Here is a 24735-nt window from a genome sequence, read left to right as displayed (position 1 = left end):
TGTACTTTATTGTTTCAGGTCTTATATTTAGGTCTTTGATCCATTTTGAATTAATTTTAGTACACGGGGACAGGCTGTAGTCGAGTTTCATTCTTTTGCATGTGGCTTTCCAGTTTTCCCAACACCATTTGTTGAAGAGGCTTTCTTTTCTCCATTGTGTGTTGTTGGCCCCTTTATCAAAGATTATTTGACCATATATATGTGGTTTTATTTCTGGGCTTTCTATTCTGTTCCATTGGTCTGAGTGTCTATTTTTTTGCCAATACCATGTTGTTTTGATTATCGTGGCCCTATAATATAGTTTAAAGTCAGGTATTGTAATGCCCCCAGCTTCATTCTTTTTCCTTAGGATTGTTTTGGCTATTCGGGTTTTTTTATAGTTCCATATAAATCTGATGATTTTTTGTTCCATTTCTTTAAAAAATCTCATAGGGATTTTGATGGGAATTGCATTAAATTTGTATATTGCTTTGGGTAGTATGGCCATTTTGATTATATTTATTCTTCCTATCCAAGAACAAGGAATATTTTTCCATCTCATTGTATCTTTTTCGATTTCCCTTAACAATGCTTTGTAATTTTCATTATCTAGGTCCTTTACGTTCTTTGTTATGTTTATTCCTAGGTATTTTATTTTTTTTGTTGCAATCGTGAAGGGGATTATTTTTTTGAGTTCGTTTTCTAATATTTCATTGTTGGCATATAGAAAGGCTATGGACTTTTGTATGTTAATTTTGTATCCTGCGACCTTACTGTATTGGTTTATTGTTTCTAATATTCTTTTTGTGGAGTCCTTCGGGTTTTCGATGTATAGGATCATATCATCAGCAAAAAGTGATAGCTTTACTTCTTCTTTTCCGATATGGATGCCTTTTATTTCTTTGTCTTGTCTGATTGCTCTGGCCAGAACTTCTAGCACCACGTTGAATAAGAGTGGAGAGAGTGGACAACCCTGTCTTGTTCCTGATTTAAGGTAGAAAGTCCTCAGTTTTATGCCGTTTAATAGGATGTTGGCTGATGGTTTATCATATATGGCCTTTATCATGTTGAGATATTTTCCTTCTATACCCATTTTGTTGAGAGTCTTAAACATAAAATTGTGTTGTATTTTATCAAAAGCCTTTTCTGCATCTATTGATAAGATCATGTGGTTTTTGTTCTTTGTTTTGTTGATATGGTGTATTACGTTAACCGTTTTGCGTATGTTGAACCATCCTTGAGATTCTGGGATGAATCCCACTTGATCATGATGTATTATTTTTTTAATATGTTGTTGTATTCGGTTTGCCAGTATTTTGTTTAGTATTTTAGCATCTGTATTCATTAGAGATATTGGTTTGTAGTTTTCTTTCTTTGTGCCATCCTTGCCAGGTTTTGGTATGAGGGTTATGTTGGCCTCATAAAATGTGTTTGGAAGTATTGCTTCTTCTTCAATTTTTTGGAAGACTTTGAGTAGAATAGGAACCAAGTCTTCTTTGAATGTTTGATAGAATTCACTAGTATAACCGTCTGGGCCTGGACTTTTATTTTTGGGGAGATTTTTAATAGTTTTTCTATTTCCTCCCTGCTGATTGGTCTGTTTAGGCTTTCTGCTTCTTCATGACTCAGTCTAGGAAGGTTGTATTGTTCTAGGAATTTATCCATTTCTTCTAGATTGTTGTATTTGGTGGCATATAATTTTTCATAGTATTCTACAATAATTCTTTGTATATCTATGATGTCTGTGGTGATCTCTCCTCTTTCATTTTGGATTTTATTTATTTGAGTCCTGTGTCTTTTTTCCTTGGTGAGTCTTGCCAAGGGTTTGTCGATTTTGTTGATCTTTTCAAAGAACCAGCTCCTTGTTTTATTGATTTTTTCTATAGTTTTTCTGTTCTCTATTTCATTTATTTCTGCTCTGATTTTTATTATCTCCTTTCTTCGGCTGGTTTTGGGTTGTCTTTGTTCTTCTTTTTCTAGTTCCTTAAGGTGTGAAGTTAAGTGGTTTACTTCTGCTCTCTCTTGTTTGTTCATATAGGCCTGAAGTGATATGAACTTTCCTCTTATTACTGCTTTTCCTGCATCCCAGAGATTCTGATATGTCGTATTTTCATTTTCATTTGTCTGTATATATCTTTTGATCTCTGCGCTTATTTCTTCTTTGACCCATTCATTTTTTAGAAGTATGTTGTTTAGTTTCCACATTTTTGTGGGTTTTTCCCCCTCTTTTTTGCAGTTGAATTCTAGTTTCAAGGCTTTATGATCAGAAAATATGCTTGGTACAATTTCAATTTTTCTAAATTTGCTGATATTGTCTTTGTGGCCCAACATATGGTCAATTCTTGAGAATGTTCCATGTACACTAGAGAAAAATGTATACTCTGTCACTTTGGGATGAAGTGTCCTGTAGATGTCTATCATATCCAGGTGTTCTAGTATTTCGTTTAAGGCCACTATATCTTTATTGATTCTCTGTTTGGATGACCGATCTAGAGCCGTCAGCGGTGTATTGAGGTCTCCAAGTATGATTGTATTTTTGTTAGTTTTTGTTTTAAGGTCAATAAGTAGCTGTCTTATATATTTTGGTGCTCCTTGGTTTGGTGCATATATATTAAGGATTGTTATGTCTTCTTGATTCAACTTTCCCTTAATCATTATGAAATGACCATTTTTGTCTCTGAGTACTTTTTCTGTCTTGTAGTCAGCATTATTAGATATGAGTATTGCTACACCTGCTTTTTTTTGGGTGTTGTTTGCTTGGAGTATTGTTTTCCAGCCTTTCACTTTGAATTTGTTTTTATCCATGTTGCTTAGATGTGTTTCTTGTAGGCAGCATATAGTTGGATTTTCTTTTTTAATCCATTCTGCTACTCTGTGTCTTTTTATTGGTAAGTTTAATCCATTTACATTTAGTGTAATTATTGACACTTGTGGGTTCCCTACTGCCATTTTATAAATTGCTTTCTGTTAGTTTTGTATCTAGTTTGATTCTTCTTTTTTGTTTTTCTATCATTTGTTTTTGTTTGTTTGTGTTCCATACTTCTTTCCTCTGTTGCTACCTTTTTTAAGTCAAGTGTTTTTGTGGTGGTTTTTTTAAGGGTGGTTACCATTAAGTAATGAAAAGGGTACCTACCATATTCATTGTAGTACCCTATCTTATAAGTATTTCTGCACTTCATCATCCTTTGCTACTGTTAATCTCCATCCTCTGCCCCCTTTTTTTCCTTTTTTGTCACAGTTTAAGTTTGGTTTTATTGTGTTCTTGGTGGAGCTGTTACTTGTGGTGTTGTTTTCTTTTGTTCTTTGAATCTGGTTGGAAAACCCCCTTTAGTATTTCTTGGAGTGGGGGCTTTCTGTTGATAAATTCTCTCATCTTTTCTGTATTTGTGAATGTTTTTATATCTCCTTCATACTTGAAGGATAGCTTTGATGGGTATAGTATTCTTGGCTGAAAGTTCCTCTCTTTCAGGGCTTTAAATATTGGGGTCCACTCTCTTCTAGCTTGTAGAGTTTCTGCTGAGAGATCTGATGATAATCTAATAGGCCTTCCTTTATATGTTGTACTCTTCTTTTCCCTGGCTGCCTTGAGAATTTTTTCTTTGTCATTGGTTTGTGTCATCTTTATTATGATGTGCCTTGGAGTGGGTTTGTTGGGGTTAAGAAAACTTGGTGTTCTGTTTGCTTCTTGAATTTGAGGCTTTAGTTCCTTCCACAGGCTTGGGAAGTTCTCGTCTAATATTTGTTTGAGTATATTCTCCATTCCATTTTCTTTCTCTTCTCCCTCTGATATACCTATTATTCTTATGTTATTCTTTCTGATGGAGTCAGACAATTCCTGTAGGGCTTTCTCGTTTTTTATTATTTTTGAGTCTCTTTCTTCTTCTCTCTGTTGTGCCTCAAGTTGTTTGTCTTCTATTTCACTAATCCTATCTTCAATCTGGGCTGTTCTGTTAGCTAAGCTTGTTACCTCGTTTTTCAGCTCGTGAATTGAGTTTTTCATTTCTGTTTGATTTGTTTTTATAGTTTCAATTTCCTTGGTAATATATTCTTTGTGTTCATTGAGTTGTTTTCTGATCTCCCTATATTGCCTTTCTGTGTTTTCTTGTATATCTCTGAGTATTTTTAAGATTTCTATTTTAAATTCTCTGTCATTTAGCTCCAAGGCTTCCAATATGTTAAGTCTTTTCTCCATAGATTTTTCCACATCTATTTGTGTTACCTCTCTTTCTTTTGTATCCATAATATTCGATTTCCTCTTTCTTATCGGCATCTGAGGGTGGTCTTATTGATAGCACACAGGCGCACTTCCTTGCGGTTTGAAAGAACGTCCCTGTGGTAGATTCCTCCACACCCTCGTCTCTCAGATTCAAGTGATAACAGTCCTTTCGCTATCAGTTTGTGTGGAACTCCGGAATGCTCCGAGGATAAATTTTTCTGTTTCTAGTTGATAAATTTGTTGTGATTTAGGGGAGAGCTGTCGGACGCGCTGCTCACGGCACCATTTCCGTGACGTCACTCGAGTTTTACTTCAAAAGAAGAATGGTGATTACCTCAAGTTGGCTTGATGTATAGTTAAGGGTAGTTGAATATCAGTATTTCAGCAGAGTACTAGTAGACTGTGGAAGAACTCTATTAAGCAACGGTGTGTTATTTATTGATATGTAACAATATCACCACAAAATTAGAAGCTTAAAACACATTTATTATCTCCCAGTTTCTCCATGGGTTGGATTTTTAGGCACAACTTAGCTGGGTCCTCTGCTTTAGGCTCTCAGTGGGCTATAGTCAAGATGTTGGTTGGGTTGTTGTGTCATCTGAGGCTTGACTAGGGATAGATGTCTCCTCAACTCATAGAGTTAGTAGGTAGAATTCAGTTCCTTGTGCACTATTGGACTGTGGGCCTCAGTTTCTTGCTGCCTATTGGTGGCTATCTGCCTTCAGTTTCCTACTATATGGTTCTTCCCAACATGCCACTTTCTTGTGTGTGTGTGTGTGTGTGTGTTTGTGTGTGTGTGTGTGTGTGTGTCAGAGAGACAGAGAGAGGGATAGATATGGACAGACAGACAAGAAGGGAGAGAGATGAGAAGCATCAATTTTTCATTGTGGCACCTTAGTTGTTCATTGATTTCTCATGGGCTACAGCAGACCGAGTGACCCCTTGCTTAAGCCAGTGGCCTTGGGCTCAAGCTGCTGAGCCTTGCTCAAACTAGATGAGCCCGCGCTCAAGCTGGCAACCTCAGGGCCTTGAACGTGAGTCCTCCGCGTCCCAGTCCTACACTCTTTCCACTGCGCCACTGCCTGGTCAGGCTCCACCTACTTTCTTAAAGACAGTGAAGGATAGAGTCTCTTTGCAAGATGGATGTATGCTCTTAGGCATCATATCTACAGAAATGACATCTCATTACCTTTCCTGTGTTCTCTGTTAAAAGCAAGTCAGTGTTCCTGGCAGCAGGAAGCTATGTCAGGAGAGCCACCTTAGAGCTTATCTGTCACAAATAGTATTGTGTAATGGTAAAGAGTACATTAGTGGAGTCTAGTCTAGCTAATCTGGCTTTGAATTCTAGCCCTGCCTTTTCCCAAGTATGTCGACTTCCATGAGCCTCAGTTTCCCTGTCTATATAACAGGGAAGTATGTATTTAATACTTCTAGTGTTATAAAGAGTAAGTAGTATGCTAAGAACTTTGTCCTACTAACTCCTCATCTTTTTGGTCTCAATTTAGATGTCGTTTTTTCAGGGAAACCTCTGATTTCTTTTTGACTCCCTCTACCTCCATTCTAGATTAGGTTTCCAAACACACTAAATTTTTTCTTCTCATAGCCGCACACTTCTTCCGCCTGAATTTTAGGGCTGTGTATGTGATTGTGCATGTGTGTGTCATACATGTGCTGCCTTTAGACTAAGCTGCTTAAAAGTAGAGGTTGCAGCTATGTTTTTCATTGCTGTATGCCGGGGCCCTGGCTCATAGAAGACTCCATAAATGCTGAATGACTGAAAGAATGAGGTTAAAATGTGTGCATTGTTTCTCTGAGAAAGCATTTTTACTGTTACCATACTGTTTTTCTACGTACTTGAGTAATCAGTCTAAAAGATATTCCCTCTATTTCTGAGATGATCAGGGTCTAGTAGGTAGACCAAGGCATAATAGTCTTAAAAAGTGATTACTGTATAAAGGTTTGCACAGCTAAATAAATAGTGGTTAGAAAAATTAAGTGGCTGACAGTATGATGACGTAGTAATAAAAATCAGTCCTAGTGGGTTAGAAGCAGGATAACCCCACAGGGAGCTTCTCTTTGCCATAAATGTGCTCTGCTGAGCATTCCCCTGAGATGCTGTGGTATGAAGGAAATAGACTTGGAGAAAATTAACTTTCTTGGAGATTCACGATGCATCTTAGCATATTGTAGGAAACTATCTCCTCACCTATTAACATAGTAAGGGCAATCTTATTTTATTTTATTTTTTATCTTTTAATATTTTTTCTTAACTTAGAAGTATGGAGGCAGAGAGACAGACTCCCGCATGCACCTAGACTGGGATCCACCCGGCAAGCCCCCTACAGGGCGTTGCTCTGCCCATCTGCAGTTGTTGCTTTATTGCTCAGTAACTGAGCTGTTTTAGCACCTGAGGTGAGGCCATGGAGCCTGGGGCCAACTGGCTCCAACCGAGCCTTGGCTGCAGGAGAGAAAGGGAAGAGGGAGAGGGTAGAGAAGCAGATGGTTGCTTCTCCTGTGTGTCATCTGGGAATTGAACTGGGGATATCCACATTCCAGACCGATGCTCTACCACTGAGCAAACTGGCCAGGGCCAGTAAGGATAATCTTTATTAAGCTTGAATACTTTATAAACATACACATATCATAACCTAGGCTTAGAGGTGAAATATTTTTTTTCATTTTTTAAAGAGTGACAGAGAGACAGACAGGAAGGGGGAAATATGAGAATCATCAACTCATAGTTGAGGCACCTTAGTTGTTCATTATTGCTTTCTCATACATGACCAGGGGTCTCTAGCTGAGCCAGTGATCCCTTAAGCCAGTGACCTTTTGGGCTCAAACCAGCGACCATGGGGTCACGTCTATGACCCCACACTCAAGCTGGCAACCCCATGCTCAAGCTGGTGGCCTGTGTCTCAAGCCATCAACCTTGGGGTTTTGAACCAGAGTCCTCAGTTCCCAGGCCAGCGCTCTATCCGCTGTGCCAGGATGAAATAATTTTTTTCTAGTGGTTTGTAACGATGAGATTCAAACCAGGCTCAGCTCTCATTCAAAGGTATTCTATATTGCTTTTGTAGAATATGGTTTAACAAATACTAGATTAATTTTATGAGAGCAGGAACCATGTATATTTTGAGCAGTGTATGTCTAGGACTAAAATCTTTCTTAGCCCTTAAAACATGGCTGAATGAAGGGTTTCTGGAATTAATTTATACTGTATCTTAGCTTCTCAAGTTGAATTACTTGTGAAACTAGAAGAGTCTTTGGTAGATAGCATCTACAGTAGTATAATCCAACCAGTGTAATGCACAACAAAAAGTAATTTTGTGTTTTCTCTTTGCCATTGAGTAGAGTTATGTTCTCAAAGAAGAAACATCTGTGTAGTCTTTGATTCCTTGTAACTGTTCCTCTCCTGTCACTTTCAAATCTGTGTTATTACCCAGCAGGCTTGAGTTCTGTTTCTGAAATAGTCTTAAATTCTTTATCTTATTGTTAAAGATGTCTCTACAGATCATATTTTTAGTCTCTTTTGCTTACTGCAATATATATTTTTAAGTGAGAGGAGGGGGGATAGAGAGACAGACTCCCACATGCGCCCCTACCGGGATCCACCTGGCAACCCCTGTGTGGTACTGATGCTTGAATCAGCCAAGCCATCCTCGGTGCCTGAGGCCTATGTTTGGACCAGCAGAGCCACTGGCTGTGTGAGGGGAAGAGAGAGAGAAGGGGGGAGATGGTGGGGAAGAGACGCAGTTGGGTGCTTCTTGTGTGTACCCTGACTGGGGATTGAACTTCTGCCCGCCAACTGACACTATTCACTGAGCCAACTAGCCAGGGACAACTGCGATATATTTTTTTAAGGATTAATTTTTAGTTTTAACATGCATATGCTCAGAATTGATTACTACTGACAGGCCGATAATGAAAAAAGCAGTCATCAGATAAACCCTCACTACTTCTAGTCCTGCTTCCCAAATATTTTCAGCCCAGGGTCCATATGGATAAAATATAAAAGATTTTGGGTATCCTGAGGTCCTGAGAGGATCCTCGCGCATCCAAACACTTGAGGCACTGTGGGCCATGCCCACTAGTTGGGAAGCTCTGCTCCATAGGTAATTATTTCTACCGCAAACCTTAGTTGTTTCTTCTTGCCATTTTCCTTTGTTTCTAAGGAACATGCTTATTGTATCAGCTAGACTGCTTTTTGGATGCAAATATTGAGACCCTGATTTAAACGGCTTCAAAGAGGAGAATTTAATTCACTGTTTGCAGTCCAGGGGTAGGTGGGCTCTAGGGCTAATTGATTTGGTGGCACTATAATGTCTTAAGGACCTCAGGTTTTTCATCTCCACCTTTAAGTCATCGGCTGGCTGCACCCTGAGATTAATAAAATGGCTACAGCAGTTTCAGAACTTGTATCTAGCACAGCAATGTGCAGAGAAAGAAGAGAACGTTCTTCTTGTAGCTATATAAGAATGTGGAAACTTTGCCTAGGAAACTTTGCCATGGAACTCCTGGGTTCCATGCCTGTTTCTGAAACACTCACTAGAAAGGGGAAAAGGGGTTGCATTTAGACTGTGAGGCACACTCTTGGAACTGGGCATGCTGTTTCCTGAGCATGTACCGAAATGGGTAGGTGTGCAAAAAGAAGGAGGCTTGGTAGGTATCCTTGACCCTGTTTTTTTATTTAACTTAAAATTTTAGACGTTATTGACTTTCATATTAAGGTAGGTGAATATTTAACTTTAAACCACCTGCCTTACACTTTTCCTTTCTCTGTCTGCCATTATAGTTACACGTTTTCTTGTTAAATGTATTCAGTGTTTAATCATGACTATAGGGTCTTGTTCATCATAATTGTATTTCTGTCCTTGTATGATTTTGTTTTTCCTGGAATTAACAGTTATATTTCCATTTGCTTTGTTTTCTAGGCATTGTGACTGAATTTTCTTATACGTTCCAGTAGTCCCTCAATATAGTTTTTTGCACAAACTTATCATGTAATTAGTTGTCCTGTGCCCTCCCTCTGTTATCCCCCCTTAACCTTCTTAGGGGACCAACCCTCCATCAAGCTACTCAGTGAAACTCTTGCTTTCTAGTCCTAACAGTACCTTTGTGTCTCTCCCAACGGGTTTGGATCTTCTGTTTCCTGGTTCTCTGACCTTTATCGTTCCTGTTTTTATCTTTCCTTTTCCTGGAGCATAACTTCCAGTACTTCCCGAGAAAGGAGATTTTAATTTTTTGAGCTGTCTGAGACTATTTTTATTTTTTTAAAACATTATCATTTTTTATTTTTTATTAAAGAAAATGTTATTTATTTTTTAGGGTGGGAGAGGGCAAGCAAGGGATTGATTTGTTCCATTTACTTATGCATCATTGGTTGATTCTTAGATGTGTCTTGACTGTGGATCAATCCGTCAACCTTAATGTATCCAGACAATGCTCTAACCCAGTGGTCCCCAACCTTTTTTGGGCCACGAACCGGTTTAATGTCAGAAAATATTTTCACGGACTGGCCTTTAGGGTGGGACGGATAAATGTATCACGTGACCGAGACAAGCATCAAGAATGAGTCTTAGACAGATGTAACAGGGAATCTGGTCATTAAAAAAAAATAAAACATCGTTCAGACTTAAATATAAATAAAACGGAAATAATTAAGTTACTTATTCTTTCTCTGCGGACCGGTACCAAATGGCCCAGGGACCGATACTGGTCCACAGCCCGGGGGTTGGGGACCACTGCTCTAACCAACTGAGTTTCCTGGCCGAGACTGAAACTATCTTTATTAAAAAGAAAAAAATTGATTTTAGAGAGAGGGGAGAGAGAGCAAGAGAGAGAAAAGGGGGGAGGAGTGGGAAGCATCAACTCATAGTAGTTACTTCTTGTATGTCTCTTTATCTGGCAGGCTAGGGTTTCAAACTGGAGACCTCAGCATTCTGAGTCAGTTGTGTTATTAATTGCGCCACCACAGGTCAGGTTGACACTGTTTAATTAGCTTTCCCTCACGATTAAAAGTTTTGGGTACAGAATTGCAGTTTGAAGATTATTTTTACTGAGAACTCTGTATTGCTTCATGGTATTGTAGCTTTACATAGCAAGTGTAATTTGTATTTTGGTTTCCATTAAAAATACCCAAAAGTATAGGAAAGTAAGAGGACATAAGGAACTACCATGTACTCATTCAACTTCAACATTTATCAGCTCATAATCACTTTAATTCTTGTTTTGTTTTTTTGGGTTTTTTTTAGAGAGAAAGCAGGGAGAGAGATGAGAGGCACCAACTCATAGTTGTGTCACTTTAGTTGTTCACTGATTGCTTCTCATACGTACCTTGACCAGGGGGCTCAAGCCAGTGACCATGGGATCATGTCGATCCTGTGCTCAAGCTGGCAACTTCAGGGTTTTGGACCTGGGACGTAAGTGTCCCAGACCAATGCTCTATCCACTGTGCCACCACCGGTTGGGCTATTCATGACAACTTTTAAAAAGTCTATATACAGAGACTTAAACATAGATCTGAAACAAAAATTACGTAGAAGAAAACATAGGCACTGAAACTCATGGACCTTTGCTGTAGAGAACAATTTATGAATTTGACACCAAAGGCAAGGGAATTAAAGGCAAAAATAAATGAATGGGAATATATCAAACTAAAAAGCTTCTGCACAGCAAAAGAAACTGACAACAAAACAAATAGGCAGCCAACTAAATGGGAGATATTTGCAAACAACAGCTCCGATAAGGGATTAATATCCAAAATATGTAAAGACTCACAAAGCTCAGCAACAAATAAGCAAAGGATCCAGTTAAAAAGAGGGGAAGGACATGAACAGACACTTCTCTCAAGAAGACATACAAGTGTTTGACAAGATACAGTATATGAAAAAATGCTAATCTTTACTAGCTGTTTGAGAAATGCAAATCAAAACTACAATGAGATACCACCTCACACCTGTTAGATCGGCTACCATCAACAAGATAGGTTATAACAAGTGTTGGAGAGGCTGTGGAGAAAAAGGAACCCTCGTACTGCTGGGTGGGAATGCAAATTAGTACTGTACAACCATTATGGAAGAAAGTCTGGTTGTTCCTCAAAAAATTAAGAATAGAACTACTTTATTACCTTGCAATTCCTCTACTGGGTATCTACCCATAAAACTCGAAAACATTGGTACCTAAAGACACATGTCACCCCCGTGTTCATCACAGCATTTTTCACAGTGGCCAAGACATGGGAATAATGTGTCCCTTGATAAAGGATTGGATAAAGAAGATGTGGTACATATATACAATGGAATACTACTCAGCCATAACAAAATATGACATAGGGTCATTTCTGATAACATGGATGGACCTTGAGAACATTATACTGAGTGAAATAAGTAAATCAGAAAAGACTAAAAACCGTATGATTTCACGCATAGGTGGGGGGGTAAAGGGGATAAAGAGGGACAAATATAAGGTGATGGAGAATGACTTGACTATAGGTGATGGATATACAACATAATTGACTAGTCAGATGATGGAGTGATGTTTGCCTGAAATCTGTGTACCTTATTGATAAATGTCACCTTGTTAAAATTAATTTTCTAAAAAAAATAAAAAAATATATACATATATAGCTGTCTACCTCTCTTCCCTTTGAGTTTTTGCAAGCAAACCCAGATACATAATTTTACTTGTGAATTTTCAGTATGCACCTATATATTCTATACCATAACCCCAATGCTATTATCATACCCTTTAAAAGATTAACAATAATCTTTAAATATATAGTAAGAGTTCAAATTGACATGATTGCTTTATAATTATATTTTCAACAGTTTATTTAAACCAAGGTTGAAGTAAGTTTCATAAATTGTCATTGACAGAGCTCTTAAGTCTCATTACTCTATTAGTTTTTCCTCCTTGACTTTATTTATTGACGAAACTGTGTCATCTGTCTTGTAGTTTCCTACAGCCTAAATGTTTTTGAGTGAATCTCTGGTGTTATTGGACATGTTCCCCTGTCCCTGTATTTCCTGATACTTGGTAATAAGATCTAGAGGCTTGGTAAAATTTCATTTCTTTTTCTCTTTTTTGGGGGCTGGTGGTGGTGAATGGTTAGAATACTGCATGAGTGCTATATATCCTGCAGGAGGCACAAAATATCTGACTCTGATGTTGCAGAGAGCCATTAATTTGTTAGTAGATTTTGATGTTTTTTATGTGACACGACCCCCTCTCTCACCCCAGAAATTTTAAGGTTCTGTTCTTTGTGGTGTTTTGACATTTTGTAGTGATTTTTTAAAATTATTTTTTTAATTCATTTTTTTTTAGAGAGGAGAGAGAGAGAGAGAGAGAGAAGGAGGGAGGAGCAGGAAGCATCAACTCCCATGTGTGCCTTGACCGGGCAAGCCCAGTGTTTTGAACCTGTGACCTCAGTGTTCCAGGTCGACGCTTGATCCACTATGCCACCATAGGTCTGGCTTGTAGTGCTTGTTTTGTCATGGGTGCTTTTCTTTCTTTCTTTTTTTTTTTTTTTTTTTGACAGAGAGAGGGACAGATAGGGACAGACAGAAAGGGAGAAAGATGAGAAGCATCAATTCTTTGTTGTGGCTCCTTAGTCTCCTTAGTTGTTCATTGATTGTTTTGTCATATGTGCCTTGACTGGGGGGCTACAACAAAATGAGTGACCCCTTGCTCATGCCAGCAACCTTGGGCTTCAAGCCAGCGACTGTGGGAGTCATATCTGTGATCCCACACTTAAGCTGGTGAGCCTGCGCTCAAGCCGGATGAGTTCACGCTCAAGTGGGCGACCTCAGGGTTTTGAACCTGGGTCTTCTGTATCCCAGTCTCACACTGTATCCACTGTGCTGCTGCCTGGGCAGGCTAATGGGTCCTTTTCTTGTGTTGGACGTATCCTTTCACTTAGGAAATGAATATCCTGTAGATCTGGGACATTTTCTTTCTTTGTTTTACTATTTATTTTATTGATTTTAGAAAGGGGAAGAGAGAGAGTAGGAAAGAGACAGGAACATCTGTTCTTGTATGTGCTCTGACTAGAGGTTGAACCAGGAACCTCTGCGCTTCAGGATGCTCTAACCCAGTGGTCCCCAGCCCCCAGGCTGTGGACCGGTACCGGTCCATGGGCCATTTAGTACCGGTCCGCAGAGAAAGAATAAATAACTTATATTATTTCCGTTTTATTTATAAGTCTGAACGATGTTTTATTTTTTTAAAAATGACCAGATTCCCTCTGTTATATTTGTCTAAGACTCACTCTTGATGCTTGTCTCAGTCACGTGATATGTCCCACCCTAAAGGCTGGTCCGTGAAAATATTTTCTGACATTAAATCGGTCCGTGACCCAAAAAAGGTTGGGGACCACTGCTCTAACTAACCGAGCTATCCTGCCAGGGCTGGGGAATTTTCTTGTGTAATTTCCTTGATAGTTTTTTCTCTTTGGCCTTTTCAAGTGTTATCTTGTCTGTTTTCTGCCTTTAATCTTTTTTTTTTTTAACCTTTCTTGGGAGATGAATTTTAACTTTTATCTTCCATCAGGGTTTATGTTTTTTTTTCTTTGCTCCTTTTTCCCTCCACCTGCATTTTTGTTTTTACTTCATGAATACATATATTGTTTTACTTCCCCAGCACATTCATGTTATAGTTAAACACCTTGTTTTTGTTTTTGTTTTTGTTTTCTCCTTCATGGCATTGTCTCAGTTTCCTCTGGGTTCCTGTTTTTCTGCTTGGTTTGATTTGTCTTTGATGTTGGCAGCTTTCCTCAGAGATGTGGCCATCCATGGGCTGGTATTTTATATTTAAGAGTAAGGCACAGTAAAGACCATTGGAAGATTTGTGAGGGTGAGGCCATTGGAAGATTTGTGAGGGTGAGGCTTGCTCACTGAACACTTAGGAAAGTGATTGAGAGATCTGGAATATGAATATCCCTAGGGATTTTACTCCTGGACTCTTGGTGTGTTCTGATGCAAAATGTAGATCCTGTGCCTGGGGGAGAGGGAGTGCATATACATTCTTGTTGCTGTTTGCAGGCAGAAGTGGAGAAGGAAACTGGAGGCTACAGTTCTGTAGAGATCAGGGGTAGTTAACCTTTTTATACCTACCGCCCACTTTTGTATCTCTGTTAGTAGTAAAATTTTCTAACCACTCACTGGTTCCACAGTAATGGTGATTTATAAAGTAGGGAAGTAACTTTACTTTATAGAATTTATAAAGCAGTGTTACAGCAAGTTAAAGCATATAATAATAATTACATACCAAGTACTTTATGTTGGATTTTCGCCAAGTTTGGCAGAATAAATCTTTATAACACAACTTACTATAGTTAAATCTATTTATTTATACTTTGGTTGCTCCACTACTACCCACCATGAAAGCTGGAACGCCCACTAGTGGGCGTTAGGGACTAGGTTGATTACCACTGGTATAGACTGTTTCCTCTTGTGCCTCAAACCTACTCTCTGCTGTACTTGACATCTCCAAGTGTTCATTTTTCCCAGAGAATATTCCTCTGGGCTCTTCAGAAACATGGTGGTTGCCAACCTGGATGGGGTTTGGTCTGCAATTTGAGGTTTACCACCTTTATTTTACTTTATTTACTTATTTATTGACATGAACTCAGAAAAGTTGCAGCATAATATATATAACTTATTTCCTGAACCATCTGAGAGAAAGTTGTTGACATGATGTCTTTTGTGACTATTGTCGTGCGTAATCCCTACAAACAGGGGCATAACAGCAATGCAGCCATCAAAGGCAGGAATTTAACATTAATACATTACAGCTGTCTCTGATCCCTAAGACTCCATTATGTTTCAGCACTTGACCCACTAGTGTTCTTTATAGGAAAAGGATGCAGTCTAAGATCAGTTACATATTTGGCCTCATGTGTTTCCAACTCTTGATCTAGAACAGTTCCTCAGCTGTCTTTTATGATGTTAATTTTTTTGAAGAATACAAGCCAGTTATAGTATTTTATAGAGTCACCCTCAATGTGAATTTGTCCTATTTTTCTTCATATCAGATGTAGGTTGGGCTTCTTTGCAGGAATATCATAAAAAGATGCTGTATTTTTTTCCTTGAATTTTGTTAAGATGATGTATCACTGGTTTTCTATTTCTGCTGTAGCATATTACCACACATTTAATGAGTTAAAAACAAATTTATTAATTTGAAGTTCAGAATTTCAAAATGGATGTCAACTGGGCTTCAATCAAGGCGGCAGGCAGCAGGATTGCATTTATTTGGGAGCGAGGTTCTACAAGAGAAAGTCTTTCTTTGGCCTTTTCCAGCTTCTAGAGCAGCGGTTCTCAACCTGTGGGTCGTGACCCCAGCGGGGGTCGAACGACCAAACACGCCTAGGCGACCCCTGTGTTTTGGTTGTTCGACCCCCGCCGGGGTCGCGACCCACAGGTTGAGAACCGCTGTTCTAGAGGCTGCCTGCATTCTTGGTCTATGGCTTCCTTCTTTCATTGTTGTGTTTTTTTTGTTTTGTTTTGTTTTGTTTTTGTGACAGGAACCGATAGGGACAGACAGACATGAAGGGACAGAGATGAGAAGCATCAATTCTTCATTGTGACACTTTAGTTCATTGATATATTTTCCATTTGTGCCTTGACTAGGGGGCTACAGCAGAGCCCTTGACCCCTTGCTCAAGCCAGCAACCATGGGGTCATGTCTCTGATCCTGCACTCAAGCCAGTGACCCCGTGCTAAAGCTGGATGAGACTGCGCTCAAGCTGACGACCTCGAGATTTTGAACCTGGGTCCTCTGCGTCCCAGGCCAACTCTCTATCCACTGCACCACAGTCTGGTCAGGACTGCCCTTCTTCCTTTTCCTTCCTTTTTCTTCCTTCCTCCTCTCCCCTTTTTTTAGGTGAGAAGAGGGAAGATAGGGAGGTAGACTCCCACATGCATCCTGACCAGGATCCATCTGGCAACCCCATCTGGCACCAATGCTCGAGTACTGAGTTATTTTTAGCACCTGAGGTTGTCTTGGTCCAAAGGAGCTATCCTCAGAGCCTGGGGCCATGCTCGAACATATAGAGCAACTGGCTTTGAAAGGGGAAGAGGAAGAGAAGGAGAAAAGAGAGAAGGGGCAAAGGGAGAGAAGGAGAGAATGAGGGGGAATAAGCAGATGATTACTTCTCCTGTGTGCCCTTACTGGGAATTGAACCCAGGACATCCATATGCTAGGCTGACACTCTATCCACTGAGCCACCAGACAGGGCCCTTCTGTCATTGTTAAAGCCAGCAACTTTGGGCCTAGTCTATCTCTTGCTGCCATCTCTCCCTCTTCTTTTCATACTTTCCATTTTTTTATATATATATTTTTCCGAAGTTAGAAGTTGGGAGGCAGTCAGACGCCTGCATGCACCCTACCAGTATCCATCTGGCATGCCCTCCAGGGGACGATGGCTCTGCTCATCTGGGGTGTTGCTCTGTTGCGACTGGAGCCATTCTAGCTCTTGAGGTGGATGCCATGAAGCCGTCCTCAGTGCTTGGGCCAACTTTGCTCCACTGGAGCCTTGGCTGCAGGAGGGTAAGAGAGAGAGGAAGGAGAGGGGGAAGGGTGGAGAAGCAGATGGATGCTTCTCCTATGTGCCCTGGCCAGGAATTGAACCTGGGACTTCCACATGCCAGGCCGACACTCTACTGCTGAGCCAACCGGCCAGGGCCCCTGCTTTTCATTCTTAAGGACCCTTGTGATTATATGGCCCACCAGGATAATCCAGGATATCCTCCCTCTCTCTCTCTCTCTCTCTCTCTCTCTCTCTCTCTTTTAGCACGGGAGAGAGATAGAGACAGACAGATAGGAAGGGAGATAAGAAGCATCAGTTCTTCATTGTGGCACCATAGTTGTTCATTGATTATTCTCATATGTTGCTTGACTTGGGGGCTCCAGCTGAGCCAGTGACTGCTTGCTCAAGGCAGCGACCTTGGGCTTCAAGCCAGTGACCTATGGCTTAAGCCAGTGACTATGGGGTCATGTCTAGAATCCCAGCTCAAGCTGGCGACCTTAGGTTTTGAATGTGGGTCCTAATGCGTTCCAGGCCAACGCTCTATCCACTGCACCACTGCCTAGTCAGGCTAAACTATTTTTAAGTCATTTGATTAGCAAATTTATTTTATTTATTTATTTATTTTAATAAATAAATTTTTATTAATTCTAATGGGGTGACATCAATAAATCAGGGTACATATATTCAAAGAAAACATGTCCAGGTTATTTTGTCATTCAATTCTGTTGCATACCCATCACCCAAAGTCAGATTGTCCTCCGTCACCTTCTGTCTAGTTTTCTTTGTGCCCCCCTCCTCCTCCCCTCTCCCCCTCCCCCTCCCCTTCTTCCTCTCCCTTCTTCCCTCCCCCTGCCCTCCGTAACCACCACACTCTTGTCCATGTCTCTTAGTCTCGTTTTTATGTCCCACCAATGTGTGGAATCATGCAGTTCTTGTTTTTTTCTGATTTACTTATTTCACTCCATATAATGTTATCAAGCTCCCACCATTTTGTTGTAAGTGATCCGATGTCATTTCGGCTAAATAGTATACCATGGTGTATATGTGCCACATCTTCTTTATCCAGTCTTCTATATATTTTTTACACTGATTAAAGCCTTTAAGCAAACTCTTGGCCAATACAGCAAGAATCCATAAATGAGTAGTGTCCTTAACATGTTCACCAAGTCCAAGTTGGCCCCAACACCATGCCAAATCCCTGAAAAATGCAACCCAACCCCAGTTCAGTCTGTTAGGAGCTGTCACAAGGAGCAGGAGTCCAGGAAAAGTCCACGTCCAGGAAAAGTCTGCATGGCACTGGAATTGTTGTCACAATTCTATACTTTGCAGCTCACGTTCAAGTCCCAATGACCGCTGCTTCTAACTGGTAATGATTCAGGTAGACTGGAAAAGCCATCTGCAGCATGTGTGGAGATGTAGCTTCTGTTCTCCTCTGCCTGGAGAGATGAGACCAGGTTGCTTTTCCCTGGAGCTCTGCGACTGTGGCTTGGTAAAGAGAACCTTGGGATACACTAAGCTGGTGGCAAAGGAAGATTCATAATAGAAGTTGGCAAAAGGGGAAAAGAGAGCTCTAAATTAGGAGTAGGTCCCAGCCTGAAATATGAGTGGGGCATTGAGGTAGGAGGAATAAAGGAAACACTATGTATTAAACAAAGCAGCAGAAAATAGGACTATCAACACCCACAACAGAGATCTTCGAGGGAAGAATAAAAAACCTGACTATTCAGGCACGACATAGTTAAGTGGCCCTTGTGTAAATGAGATCAGTTTACCTGCTTCTTGGAAGAAATACCCTAGGCTCGTCCACAGTGTCGTAGATGGGGCCGACGGCCCTGGGCACCTTCAGCCTTCAGTGGCAAACCCCAGCATTCTGGGCAATGTTAGGTCATAGGTGGCTGGAGCAGGGCTGGAAGAGACTGAACCCTCCCTTAGAGGAGCGAGGGGGAAACCTACCTTCCAGTGTCCCTGTTTCCTCACAGCAGAGGCATGCAAGTCTGGCAGGCTTTAGCTCAATGACCTTCCTTTCCACTATTGAAGCAGGACCCAGATGACATCCTATGAGACCCCTTTGGGGCGTTGGAGCCTTTAAGGGTGTATCCTAAAAGCTGGTAGTTCCCCTGATCTCTATTGGGCTTTTCTGCCTCTTGGTATCTTAAAAGCCATGCTCAGAAGACCTCGCTGAGGGATTTGAGGATCCCCATCCGCCTATATAAATCTTTTCCATATATCTGGAGCTATTTGGAAAAAGACAAACAGTGTTATTAGCTGGATCAAATAAAGAAGGTAGTAGTTTGCAGGAGAAAAAGATTTGGCGTCTCCTGTTCATCAGCATTCAAAAGAAATTTAAAGTTTTTTAAGTAAAAAGCATGATATCGTAGACCCGTAGGAGTTCCAGGATATGACTCCCCCCTTTAAAATTTTTTTAAATTGACCTTAAAATATTTGCTGGGTGATTAGCAAATTTAATTTCTTCTACAGCCTTAATTCCCTTTTGCCATGTACAGTAGCACGTTCACAGATTCTAAGAATTAGAATGTAGACATCTTTTGGGGGCCATTATTGTGCCTACTCTGGGTGGTATATAATTTCAGTTTGTCTCATTACTGATAATACTTATACAGCTCAAAAAAAGTAGGGGATATTTTATCGCTTCATATTCATTTTGAAATATCCCCTACTTTTTGTGAGCAGTATATTTTGACCACTTGATTATGGTGGGGCCTTCAGGTTTCTTCATTTTAGTTATAGCACCTCCACACCTGGTAATACGTATTTTGTGTACAGGTACTTTGAGACTATATAATATTCCATTAGTAATCAGACTTTTAATTTAGTCCCTTATTTTATATCACCATATGGGTACTTGGATTTCTGTTTCTGTGCAATGGGTTATAGTCCTTTACTGTAATTATTTTGATGCTTCAGTTGTCCAAGGTTATTCTAGTGAAATCGCCTTCAAGTTGGCTCTGTCCTTTTGGCATGTCTTCATTTTTTTTTTTTTTTTGTTTTGTTTTTTTAGAACTTTCCAGGCTTATCTTGAACTAGTTTTGTCTAATTTTGGAATTGGAATTGGCCATTTTTCCAAGGAGCACTGGCTTTTTTTTCTTTTGAATTCTTTTTTTGTGAAATAACAGATTCACAGGAAGTTACAACAATAGTATAAAGTCTCAGGTACCCCTTTCATTTACCTTTTCCGAATGAAGTTTTCTTAAATTTTTTATTTTTCATTTACAGTTAACATACAATATTATATTCGTTTTAGTTGTACAACATAGTGATTAAACATTTATATAACTTAATGAAGTGGTCACCCCATTGAATCTAGTACTCATCTAATAACATACATAGTTATTACAATATTATTGACTCTGTGTTCCCTATGCTGTACTTTAAATCTTCATGACTGACTATTCTGTAACTACCAATTTGTAGTTCTTAATCCCTTCCCCTTGCTTGATTGGTGGTGATGCAGTGGATAGAGAGTTGACCCGAAATGTTGAGGTTCCTGGTTTGAAACCCTGAAATCTCTGGCTTGAGCGTGAGATCATCAACATGATCCCAATGTCGCTGGCTTGAGCAAGGGATTGCTGGCTCAAATGGAGCTCCCTGTCAAAGCACATATGAGAAGGAGGCAGTGGACAACTAAAGTGAAGCAATTACCAGTTGATACTTCTACTGCTCTCTCCTTCCCCTCTCTCTCTCCCTTCCTTTCTCTCTTTCTCTCTCTCTAATCCCTTCACCTTTTATATTCATCTTCCCAACTCCCTCCCATATGGCAACTGTCAAAATGTTCTCTATGAGTCTGTTTCTATTCTCTTGTTTATTTTGTTCTTTTATAAGTGAAGTAGTATTTATCTTTTTGTGAGTTATTTCATTTAGAATAATACTCTCTAGGTCTATCCATGTTGTTCCAAATAGTAAGATTTCTTTTTTTCTTATGACTGCATAATATTCTATTGCATGTATGTACCACTGCTTTTTTTACTTGTTTATTGATGGGCACTTGGGTTTCTTCTAGATCTTGGCTATTGTAAAAATAATGCTGCTGTGAACATACTTTGCTGTGAACATGCTGTGTGTGTATTCTTTAGAAAAAATGTTTGGGTTTCTTCAGATAAATTCCCAGAAGTGGAATTGCTGGGTCATAAGGCAGTTTCATTTTTAATTTTTTAAGGAATCTCCATGCTGTTTTACGCAGTGTCTGCACCAATCTGCATTCCCACCAACAATACACGGTTCCCTTTTTTCCACATCCTCGCCATACATGTTGTTTCTGGATTTATTGATGATAGTCATTTTGACAGGTGTGAGGTGTTATATCGTGGTTTTAATTTGTATTTCTCTGACAATTAATGATGTTGAGCATATATATATATATATATATGGACATTTTAATGTTAATTCTTCCTGTACATGAGCACAGTATATGCTTTCATTTATTTGTATCTTCTTCACTTTCTTTCTTCAGTATCTTATAGTTTTCCAAGTACAGGTCTTTTAACTTACTGGCTAGGTTTATTCCTAGGTATTTTATTATTATTATTTTTTTGATGCAATTGTAAGTAGGATTTTTTACTTAGTTTCCCTTTCTGATTGTTCATTATTGGTTTATAAAAATGCAACCGATTTCTGAATATTTATTTTATATCCTACTACTTTACTGAATTCATCTATTAGTTCATGTAGTTTTTTGGTGTACTCTTTAGGGTTCTCTTCATATATTATTATGTCATCTGCAAATAATGACAGTTTTGCTTCTTCTTTTGAAGTTTGGAGGCTTTTTATTGTCTGATTGCTGTAGCTAGGACTTTTAGTGCTAAATTGAATAAGGTTGGTAAAAGTGGACCATCCCAGTCTTGTTCTGATTTTAAGGAAAATACTTTCAGTTTTTCCCTGTTGGGTATGATGTTAGCTGTTGGTGTGCCATATATGGCCTTTATTATTGTTAGAGATGTTGTATTTCCACTTTGCTGAGAGTTATCAGAAACGGGTGCTAGATGTTGTCAAATGCTTTTACTGCATCTATTGAGATGATCGTGTGATTTTTATCCTTCATTTTGTTTATGTGATGTATCCTGTTAATTGATTTTCCTGATTATTAACTACCACATGTGGGTGTAGGACCAGCCTGTTCTGAGTCTGCCCCTCCTACTAAAAAGTCTCCATGTGGCTTTTTCTATATATTTTTAGTTATAGGACTTATGTTCAGCTAGATTTCAGGTGGCTTCTCAGTGATGACTGTTTTGTAGTTTAGTTGTTAGTTTGATGTGAGCTTGGCAGGATGCCAGTACTGCGTATTTACCTACTCTGCTATCTTGATCAGACCTGAGTGGTGAAGTTTTAGGTAGCTCTAGACCAGTGGTAGTCAACCTGGTCCCTGCTGCCCACTAGTGGGCATTCCAGCTTTCATGGTGGGTGGTAGCGGAGCAACCAGATAAATAAAAAGATAGATTTAACTATATTAAGTTGTGTTATAAAGATTTATTCTGCCAAACTTAGCGAAAATCCGACATAAAGTACTTGGTAAGAAATTATTATATACTTTAACTTGCTGTGACACTGCTTTATAAATTCTATAAAGTTACGTTACTTCCCTACTTTATAAATCACCATTACTGTGGAACCGGTGGGCAGCTAGAAAATTTTACTACTAACAGAGATACAAAAGTGGGCAGTAGGTATAAAAAGGTTGACTACCCCTGCTCTAGACTATGTCAAAATCAGGAAATCAACATATCTGGTATGTTTCTGTTAATGAGACTGCAGACCTTAGTGCTCATTGTTTCTTAAAAAAACATTTTTTTTAAAAACTTGATTTGAGAGAGGGAGAGAAACATTGATTTTTTTATTCCACTTATTTGTGCATTCATTGGTTGATTGCCGTATGTGCCCTGACCAGGGATGGGAACCTGCGTCCTTGGTGTATTGGAGTGATGCTCCAACCAACTGAGCTACTTGGCTAGGGTTTAGTCCTCACTGTTTCTTAAACCTGCGATTGTGTATGTGTTGTTGTTCTTTATTATAACTTTATCCCATGTATCGATTTTTGTACCCTACAATCAAAATTACAGACCTGGTCCATCCCTTGAGAAGAACTCTTTCCTGCTATCTCTTTGTATTCCCAACACTCCTCCTTGCAATCATTCGTTTATTTTCCATGTCTGTACTTTTGTCATTTCAATATATTGTATGAATGAAATCATACAGTATGTAATCTTTTGAGATCAACTTTTTTCACTAAATGTAATGCCCTTGTGGTGTATTTAATATTGCATGTTATCAGGAATTTCTTTTCCTTTTTAAAATTTATTTTATTTTTTATTTTATTTTATTTAAAAAATTTTTTTTTATATTTTTCTGAAGCTGGAAATGGGGAGAGACAGTCAGACAGACTCCCGCATGCGCCTGACCGGGATCCACCCGGCACGCCCACCAGGGGTGAAGCTCTGCCCACCAGGGGGCGATGCTCTGCCCCTCCGAGGCGTTGCTCTGCCGCAACCAGAGCCACTCTAGTGCCTGGGGCAGAGGCCAAGGAGCCATCCCCAGCACCCAGGCCATCTTTGCTCCAATGGAGCTTTGGCTGCAGGAGGGGAAGAGAGAGACAGAGAGGAAGGAGGGGGTAGAGAAGCAAATGGGTGCTTCTCCTATGTGCCCTGGCTGGGAATCGAACCTGGGTCCCCCGCACACCAGGCCGACGCTCTACCGCTGAGCCAACCGGCCAGGGCCTATTTTTTATTTTTTTTTAAATTTATTTATTCATTTTAGAGAGAAGAGTGAGAGACAGAGAGAGAAAGAGAGAGGAGAGACAGAGAGAGAGAAGGAGGGGAGGAGCTGGAAGCATCAACTCCCATATGTGCCTTGACCAGGCAAGCCCAGGGTTTTGAACTGGTGACCTCAGCATTTCCAGGTCGACCCTTTATCCACTGCGCCACCACAGGTCAGGCCTCTTTTCCTTTTTTTTAAACGAAAGATTTTATTTCTTGATATTAGAGGAGAGAGAGAAAGCAGGAGAAGAACGGGAAGGATCAACTCATAGTTGAACTGGTGACCTCAGCATTCCAGGTTGACTATCCACTGCGCCACCACAGGTCAGGCAGAAACGAGAAGGATCAACCTATAGTTGCTTCACTTTTTTTTAAAATTTATTGATTTTGAGAGAGAGAGAGAAAGGGGGGGAGAAGCAGGAAGCATCAATTTATAGTAGTTTCTTCCTGTATGTGACTTGACTGGGCAAGCCCAGGGTTTTGAAGTGGCAACCTCAGTATTCCCGGTTTATGCTTTATCCATTGTGCCACCACACGTCAGGCAGTTAATTTCTTTTTATTGTTGAATAGTATTCCATTGTGTGGATGTAGCCAGTGACCTTTGGGCTAATTCCAGTGACCTTGGGATCATGTTGGTGATTCTGTGCCCAAGCCAGCAACCCCCCGTGCTCAAGCTAGTGACCTAGGCGATTCAAACCTGGGAGACAGAGAGAAAGGCAGGGGTGGAGCAGCGGGAAGCATCATCAACTCATGGTTGTTTGTCATATGTGCTTTGACTGGGTAGGTTTGGGGTTTCAAACTGGCGACCTCAGCGTTCCAGGTTGATGCTTTATCTACTGTGCCACCACAGGTCAGGCAGTCTCTCCTGTCTTAATTCCCTGGACTTGACATTGTTTCATTTCATTTAAATAGTTCTTATCTTTTTTCTTTTCTTAATTGATTTTAGAGAAACAGAGAGAGGGAAGAAAGGAGAGAGAGAGAAGGAATGAAAGAAGCATTCATTTGTTCTACTTTATTTGTGCATTCACTGGTTGCTTCCCATATGTGCCCTGACTGGGGATTGAACCTGCAACCTTGCTATTTCAGGACAACACTAACAGACTGAGCTAACTGGTGGCCAGGGCCAAAGGTTCTCATCTTGATTCCATCTTGAGGCTATCCTGTTATTAGGCTGTGAAACGAAAATTTGTCAGAAACATTATGGGCCATAGACCATACACATCAGAGTCCTCTGGAAAGCTTAAGAAGTG

The 24735-nt window shown here is 39.9% G+C and overlaps 1 protein-coding gene across 8 annotated transcripts in view; it reads left to right on the top strand.

Annotated features, from left to right (window-relative positions):
* The window catches only part of DYRK1A (dual specificity tyrosine phosphorylation regulated kinase 1A), a 268791-nt gene that overhangs the window by 100691 nt on the left and 143365 nt on the right, over positions 1-24735 (top strand). The window contains exon 1 of one of the 8 annotated variants that reach the window (XM_066259379.1): positions 9175-9195. The exons of the other annotated variants lie outside the window; for them this stretch is intronic. The gene's annotated coding sequence lies outside the window, so the exon portion shown is untranslated. Of the gene's footprint in view, positions 1-9174; positions 9196-24735 lie in introns of those variants that run through there. 8 annotated transcript variants of the gene reach the window in all.

The sequence above is a fragment of the Saccopteryx bilineata genome, chromosome 2 (assembly GCF_036850765.1).
Source record: "Saccopteryx bilineata isolate mSacBil1 chromosome 2, mSacBil1_pri_phased_curated, whole genome shotgun sequence".
In the NCBI taxonomy this organism is placed as follows: domain Eukaryota; kingdom Metazoa; phylum Chordata; class Mammalia; order Chiroptera; family Emballonuridae; genus Saccopteryx; species Saccopteryx bilineata.
This window is presented reverse-complemented; position numbering and strand designations above follow the sequence as displayed.